This window comes from Ranitomeya imitator, chromosome 1 (genome assembly GCF_032444005.1).
Source record: "Ranitomeya imitator isolate aRanImi1 chromosome 1, aRanImi1.pri, whole genome shotgun sequence".
Taxonomy (NCBI): Eukaryota; Metazoa; Chordata; class Amphibia; order Anura; family Dendrobatidae; genus Ranitomeya; species Ranitomeya imitator.
In genome coordinates, this window is record NC_091282.1 from 670,988,242 (window position 1) to 670,997,033 (window position 8,792).

Consider the following 8,792-nt stretch of genomic DNA (forward strand, 5'->3'; position numbering starts at 1 on the left):
AGAAAGGACCGCTCCTCCAAAAATCATACATTGATGATAACAAGTACAATAATCTTAATCAATACAAGTCACAACTGGTACAGAAGGAGAGAGGACCCTGCCCGTGAGGGCTCACAATCTACAAGGGATGGGTGAGGATACAGTAGGTGAGGGTAGAGCTGGTCGTGCAGCGGTTTGGTCCATAGGTGGTTACTGCAGGTTGTAGGCTTGTCGGAAGAGGTAAGTCTTCAGGTTCTTTTTGAACCATTTTTTTTTTTTTCAATGGTAGGCGAGTCTGATGTGTTGGGATAGAGAGTTCTAAAGTATGGGGGAGGTGCGGGAGAAATCTTGCATGTGATTGTGGGAAGGTGAGATAAGAGGGGAGCAGAGAAGGAGATCTTGTGAGGATCGGAGGTTGCGTGCAGGTAAGTACCGGTAGACGAGGTGATTGATCTAATGCTTGGCAAAAATATATATAACTGAACATGAGGTTCTTAGTTTAACCCTTTCACCCCAAAGCCTGTTTTCACCTTCCTCGCCAGGCCAATTTTTACAATTCTGACCATTGTCACTTTGAGGTTATAATTCCGTAACGCCTCAATTGGTCACACTGATTTCTCATGACATATTATACTTCATGTTAGTGGTAAAAATTTCTTTGATATGACGTGTTTATTTGTGGGAAAAAAATGGAAATTTCACAAAAATTTTGAAAATGTTTGCAATTTTCGAACTTTTAATTTTATGCCCTTGAATCAGTCATATCGCACAAAAGTTAACCCCTTCCCGACCCATGACGCCACGTAGGCGTCATGAAAGTCGGTGCCAATCCGACCCATGACGCCTATGTGGCGTCATGGAAAGATCGCGTCCCTGCAGATCGGGTGAAAGGGTTAACTCCCATTTCACCCGATCTGCAGGGACAGGGGGAGTGGTAGTTTAGCCCAGGGGGGGTGGCTTCACCCCCCCCCCCGTGGCTACGATCGCTCTGATTGGCTGTTGAAAGTGAAACTGCCAATCAGAGCGATTTGTAATATTTCACCTATTATAACTGGTGAAATATTACAATCCAGCCATGGCCGATGCTGCAATATCATCGGCCATGGCTGGAAACACTAATGTGCCCCCACCCCACCGATCGCCCCTCCAGCCCCCCGATCTGTCCGGTACACTGCTCCGGCTCCCCTCTGTCCTGTGCTCCGCTCCCCCCGTGCTTCAATCACCCCCCCCCCGTGCTCCAATCACCCCCCCTGCACTCCGATCCACCCCCCTCCGTGCTCCGTTCCAGCCCCCCCGTGCTCCGTTCCAGCCCCCCCCGTGCTCCGTTCCAGCCACCCCGTGCTCCGTTCCACCCCTCCCGCGCTCCGATTCACCCCCCCCATGCTCCGATTTCCCCCCCCCCCCCCCGTGCTACCCCCCACCCCATCATACTTACCGATCCTGCCGGGGTTCGTCCGTCTTCTCCCCGGGCGCCGCCATCTTCCAAAATGGTGGGCGCATGCGCAGTGCGCCCGCCGAATCTGCCGGCAGGCAGATTCGTTCCAAAGTGCATTTTGATCACTGAGAGAGATTATATCTCAGTGATCAAAATAAAAAAAATAATAAATGACCCCCCCTCCCCTTTGTCACCCCCACAGGTAGGGACAATAAAAAAATAAAGAATTTTTTTTTTCCACTAATGTTAGAATAGGGGTAGGGTTTCGGTATGTGCACACTTATTCTGGTCCTCTGCGGATTTTTCCGCTGCGGATTTGATAAATCCGCAGTGCTAAACCGCTGCGGATTTATGGCGGATTTACCGCGTTTTTTCTGCGCATTTCACTGCGGTTTTACAACTGCGATTTTCTATTTGAGCAGTTGTAAAACCGCTGCGGAATCCGCACAAAGAAGTGACATGCTGCGGAATGTAAACCGCTGCGTTTCCGTGCAGTTATTCCGCAGCATGTGTACAGCGATTTTTGTTTCCCATATGTTTACATTGAAATGTAAACTCATGGGAAACTGCTGCGGATCCGCAGCGTTTTCCGCAGCGTGTGCACATACCTTTAGAATTAGGCCATGTGCACACGGTGCGGATTTGGCTGCGGATCCACAGTGGATTGGCCTCTGCGGATTCGCAGCAGTGTTCCATCAGGTGTACAGTACCATGTAAACATATGGAAACCAAATCCGCTGTGCCCATGGTGCGGAAAATACCGCGCGGGAACGCTGCGTTGTATTTTCCGCAGCATGTCAATTCTTTGTGCGGATTCCGCAGCGTTTTACACCTGTTCCTCAATAGGAATCCGCAGGTGAAATCCACGGAAAATCCGCAGGTAAAACGCAGTGCCTTTTACCCACGGATTTTTCAAAAATGATGCTGAAAAATCTCACACGAATCCGCAACGTGGGCACATAGCCTTAGGGTTAGGGTTGGAATTAGGGTTGTGGTTAGGGTTGTGATTAGGGTTATGGCTACAGTTGGGATTAGGGTTAGGGGTGTGGGGGGGTTAGTGTTGGAGGTAGAATTGAGGGGTTTCCACTGTTTAGGCACATCAGGGGTCTCCAAACGCAACATGGCGCCACCATTGATTCCAGCCAATCTCGTATTCAAAAAGTCAAATGGTGCTCCCTCAATTCCGAGCCCTGACGTGTGCCCAAACAGTGGTTTACCCCCACATATGGGGTACCAGCATACTCAGGATAAACTGCGCAACAATTACTGGAGTCCAATTTCTCCTGTTACCCTTGTGAAAAGAAAAAAATGCTTGCTAAAACATCATTTTTGAGGAAAGAAAAATGATTTATTATTTTCACGGCTCTACGTTGTAAACGTCTGTGAAGCACTTGGGGGTTCAAAGTGCTCACCACATATCTAGATAAGTTCCTTGGGGGGTCTAGTTTCTAAAATGGGGTCACTTGTGGGGGGTTTCTACTGTTTAGGCACCCCAGGGGCTCTGTAAACGCAACGTGACGCCCGCAGACCATTCCATCAAAGTCTGCATTTCAAAACGTCACTACTTCCCTTCTGAGCCCCGACGTGTGCCCAAACAGTGGTTTACCTCCACACATGGGGTATCAGCGTACTCAGGAGAAACTGAACAACAACTTTTGGGGTCCAATTTCTCCTGTAACCCTTGGGAAAATAAAAAATTCTGGGCTAAATAATTATTTTTGAGGAAAGAAAACGTATTTATTATTTTCACGGCTCTGCATTATATACTTCTATGAAGCACTTGGGGGTTCAAAGTGCTCACCACACATCTAAATAAGTTCCTTTCGGGGTCTAGTTTCCAAAATGGGGTCACTTGTGGGGGGTTTCTACTGTTTAGCCACATCAGGGGCTCTGCAAACGCAACGTGACGCCCGCAGAGCATTCCATCAAAGTCTGCATTTCAAAACGTCACTACTTCAATTCCGAGCCCCGGCATGTGCCCAAACAGTAGTTTACCCCCACATATGGGGTATCACCGTACTCAGGAGAAACTGGACAACAAATATTGGGGTCAAATTTCTCCTGATACCCTTGGGAAAATAAAAAATTCTGGGCTAAATAATCGTATTTAGAAAGAAAACGTATTTATTATTTTCACGGCTCTGCATTATAAACTTCTGTGAAGCACTTGGGGGTTCAAAGTGCTCACCACACATCTAGATAAGTTCCTTTTGGGGTCAAATTTCTCCTGATACCCTTGGGAAAATAAAAAATTGCAGGCTAAAAGATCATTTTTGAGAAAATAATTTTTTATTTTCATGGCTCTGCGTTATAAACTTCTGTGAAGCACTTGGGGGTTCAAAGTCCTCACCACACATCTAGATTAGTTCCTTTGGTGGACTAGTTTCCAAAATGGGGTCATTTCTGGGGGATCTCCAATGTTTAGGCACACAGGGGCTCTCCAAACGTGACATGGTGTCCGCTAATGATTGGAGCTAATTTTCCATTTAAAAAGCCACATGGCGTGCCTTCCCTTCCGAGCCCTGCCGTGCGCCCAAACAGTGGTTTACCCCCACATATGGGGTATCAGCGTACTCAGGACAAACTGGATAACAACATTTGGGGTCCAATTTCTCCTATTACCATTGGCAAAATAGGAAATTCCAGGCTAAAAAAATCACTTTTGAGGAAAGAAAAATAATTTTTTGTTTTCATGGCTCTGCGTTATAAACTTCTTTGAAGCACCTGGGGGTTTAAAGTGCTCAATATGCATCTAGAGAAGTTCCTTGGGGGGTCTAGTTTCCAAAATGGGGTCACTTGTGGGGGAGCTCCAATGTTTAGGCACACAGGGGCTCTCCAAACGCGACATGGTGTCCGCTAACAATTGGAGCTAATTTTCCATTCAAAAAGTCAAATGGCGCGCCTTCCCTTCCGAGCCCTGACGAGTGCCCAAACAGTGGTTTACCCTCACATATGAGGTATCGGCGTACTCGGGAGAAATTGCCCAACAAATTTTATGATCCATTTTATCCTATTGCCCATGTGATAATGAAAAAATTGAGGCGAAAATAATTTTTTTGTGAAAAAAAAGTACTTTTTCATTTTTACGGATCAATTTGTGAAGCACCTGGGGGTTCAAAGTGCTCATTATGCATCTAGATAAGTTCCCTGGGGCGTCTAGTTTCCAAAATGGGGTCACTTGTGGGGGAGCTCCAATTTTTAGGCACACGGGGGCTCTCCAAACGTGACATGGTGTCCGCTAAAGAGTGGAGCCAATTTTTGATTCAAAAAGTCAAATGGCGCTCCTTCCCTTCCAAGCCCTGCCGTGCGCCCAAACAGTGGTTTACCCCCACATATGAGGTATTAGCGTACTCAGGACAAATTGGACAACAACTTACGTGGTTCAGTTTCTCCTTTTACCATTGGGAAAATAAAAAAATTGTTGCTAAAAGATAATTTTTGTGACTAAAAAGTTAAATGTTCATTTTTTCCTTCCATGTTGCTTCTGCTGCTGTGAAGCACCTGAAGGGTTAATAAACTTCTGGAATGTGTGGTTTTGAGTACCTTGAGGGGTGCAGTTTTTAGAATGGTGTCACTTTTGGGTATTTTCAGCCATATAGACCCCGCAAACTGACTTCAAATGTGAGGTGGTCCCTAAAAAAATGGTTTTGTAAATTTCGTTGTAAAAATGAGAAATCGCTGCTCAAATTTTAACCCTTAACTTCCTAGCAAAAAAAAATTTTGTTTCCAAAATTGTGCTGATGTAAAGTAAACATGTGGGAAATGTTATTTATTAACTATTTTGTGTCACACAACTCTCTGATTTAACAGAATAAAAATTCAAAATGTGAAAATTGCGAAATTTTCAAAATTTTCGCCAAATTTCCGTTTTTATCACAAACGCATAATTTATTGACCTAAATTTACCACTAACATGAAGCCCAATATGTCACGAAAAAACAATCTCAGAACCGCTAGGATCCGTTGAACCGTTCCTGAGTTATTACCTCATAAAGGGACACTGGTCAGATTTGCAAAAAACTGCAAGGTCTTTAAGGTCAAAATAGGCTGGGTCATGAAGGGGTTAATAAATAACATTTCCCACATGTCTACTTTACATTAGCACAAATTTTGAAACTTTTTGTTTTAGGAAGTTAAGGGTTAAAAGTTGACCAGAGATTTCTCATTTTACAACAAAATTTGCATAACCATTTTTTTTTAGAGACCACCTCACATTTGAAGTCACTTTGAGGGACAGAAAATACCCAAAAGTGGTGTCACTTTTGGGTATTTTGTGTCACTTTTGGGTATTTTGTGTCATTCTAAAAGCTGCACCCCTCAAGGTACTCAAAACATTAAAGGGACACTGTCACCTGAATTTGGAGGGAACAATCTTCAGCCATGGAAGCGGGGTTTTGGGGTGTTTGATTCACCCTTTCCTTAAGGAAAGGGTGAATCAAAAACCCCGCCTCCATGGCTGAAGATTGTTCCCTCCAAATTCAGGTGACAGTGTCCCTTTAAAGAAGTTTATTAACCCTTCAGGTGCTTCACAGGAATTTTTGGAATGTGGAAGGAAAAGAAACATTTACTTTTCTTTCACAAAAGTTTTTTCCTTTAGACCTAATTTTTTTTATTTTTTTACTTTTGCAAGGGTAACAGCAGAAAATGGACCATATAATTTGTTGTTCAATTTCTCATGAGTATGCCGGTGCCCCATAGGTGGGGGAAATCAACTGCTTGGGTGCACGGCCCGGAAGGGAAGGAGCGCTGTTTGACTTTTTGAATGTAAAATTTACTGGAATAATTAGCGGACGTCATGTCATGTTTGGAGAGCTCCTGATGTGCCTAAACAGTGTAAACCCCCAATAGGTGACCCCATTTTTCCTACGCCTCATTGGGGGACACACGACCATGTGTGTTATGCTGCTGCCACTAGGAGGACACTAAGTTAACACAGAAAGATTAACTCCTCCCCTGCAGTATACACACTCTCAGGGCAGTCCCACACGTCCAGATAATTCCAGTACCGGAGAAATCGGTACCGAAATTATCCGTGCCCGTGCGTTTGTGGCACACGTGTGCCCACTGGGTACCACACGCACCGTGCAGGAGACAGCGCTAAAGTTTAGCGCTGTCCCCTGCATCTGGTGCTGAAGCTGCCATTCATATCTTCTTTGCAGCAGCGTTTGCTGTAGAGAAGATATGAATATTCCATTTTTATTTTTTTTTGTTTCTCGTGTTTAAAATAAATATCCATGTGTCCACCCCCTGTGCGCCCGCCCGCTCGCTGTTCTTAAAATACTCACCCGGCTCCCTCGCTGGCGCTGCTTCCTGTCCTGGCCGCACCTTCTACTGTATGAGCGGTCACGTGGGGCCGGCGATTATAGTCATGAATATGCGGCTCCACCTCCCATAGGGGTGGAGCTGCATATCACTGTAAATGAGTGGCCCCACGTGACCGCTCATACAGTAGAAGGTGTGGCCAGGACAGGAAGCAGCGCCAGCGAGGGAGCCGGGTGAGTATTTTAAGAACAGCGGGCGGGCGCACAGGGGGTGGGAGGGGGGTGGACACATGGATATTTATTTTAAACACGATAAACAAAAAGAATATTCATATCTTCTCTACAGCAAATGCTGCTGCAAAGAAGATATGAATGGCGGCTTCAGCACCCGTGGGGGGGGACAGCGCTTACTGTAGCGCTGTCTCCTGCACGGCACACGGACAACATCCGTGTGCAGTACGTGTTTTACACGGACCCATTGACTTTAATGGGTCCGTGTAATCCGTGCGCTCCCATGAACACTGACATGTCTCCGTGTTTGGCACACGGAGACATGGTCTGCAAAAAATCAATGACATCTGCACAGATGCATTGATTTCAGTGTGTCAGTGGCTCCGGTACGTAAGGAAACTGTCACCTCACGTACCGGAGCCACTGACATGTGAAACCCGCCTCACTGGGCAACATTCAACCAGTTCTTGCTTCGTGTCTGTAGAAGGCACTTGGGTCTGTTTCAGACCCCCAACATTTTTTTTCTCTAGTCACCTTCCACGACGGCATATGGAGGTTGTCTCTTTGCCCTAATGGGGAACAGGAAACACAGAGAGGTTTAAAAGGACCTCCCACCTGCCAGTGTCTTTCCTGTTCCCCATGGGACAGGGAGAGGTCTCCAGGTGCTGTTGTGGCCGGCGACTGCGGTACCTTTGTGCAGGCTCTGCCTGTTATAGCCGGGCAGCTGATGGTCGCGCTCCGCCTCCTCCCCTGCTGCTCCCGTCGTCCTGCTATGCAGGTGCCTCAGGGACCCCCTCCCGGCCTTCCCGTGCCCCCACGAGGGCAAAGCAGGCCTGGGATCCCTCGCCGGGCTCCTCCATGAGCTGCTCGGCGTTCTCCCCCTCCATTGCCGGCTCGGCGTTCCGGATGTGACGTCGGCGGTCTCGCGCGTCACTTCCGGTCCTTCGTTCTCCTGGAGGCCGCTTCTTCCGGGTTCGCCGGCCGGCGTGTCGGACTGATGGTGTCCCCTCACATGGATCCCGGAGGGGGAGGGGGAACTGTTGATTGCTGGAGGCAGGTGCGGACAGCGTTCTTAAACCCTGCTGAACCACCACTGAGGTAAGACTATTTTTCCCAGTATGGATGGTTCCTTGTGCCCTGCATCTGCGGAGCCCAGCGCTACCCCTGCTACAGTAAGTGTTTTGCAGGGATAGGATCCGGGAGGTAGTACCTATAGGGGGTTTAATGTCCTCACTCCCCTCTCCCTTGTCATTTCAGGGAGAGAAGTCTGCCCCTAAAGCTGCTATTAAAAAGAAGTGCCCAGTCTGTTCTACTAAATTCCCTCTTAACTGGGACAAAAGACTCTGCCAGCCATGTACTGACAAGATTGTAGAAGCTGAGCAACCATCTCTGCTGGATGAAATTCGCTCCTTAGTAAAACAGGAGGTGCAATCTTCGTTAGCAGCTTTTACTACTCCTCCACCTCCGCCACCACATTCCCCAGCTAAAAAGAGAAAAATTCAGGTGGTCGAATCGGACTCTGATTCAGACCTCTCCCATACTTCATCTGTGGGCTGGGAAGATCCTGTATCACCTAAAGCTGAGGTCAGGAAATACCTCTTTTCCTCAGATTATATTGAGGATTTAGTATCTGCTGTCCGTAATACTATGGGCCTAGAAGAGGAATATGAACCACAGTCCGTACAGGATCAGATGTTTGGTGGACTCAGATCGGAGAAGAGAGTGGGGTTCCCGGTGCACGCTAACATCGTTAGTATGATTAATCAGGAATGGGAACAGCCTGAGAAACGCCTCACTACCCCTGCAGAAATGAAGCATAGATTTCCTCTAGAGGGTGAAGTAATCAAATTGGACATTCCAAAGGTTGATGTGCAGGTGGCTAGAGT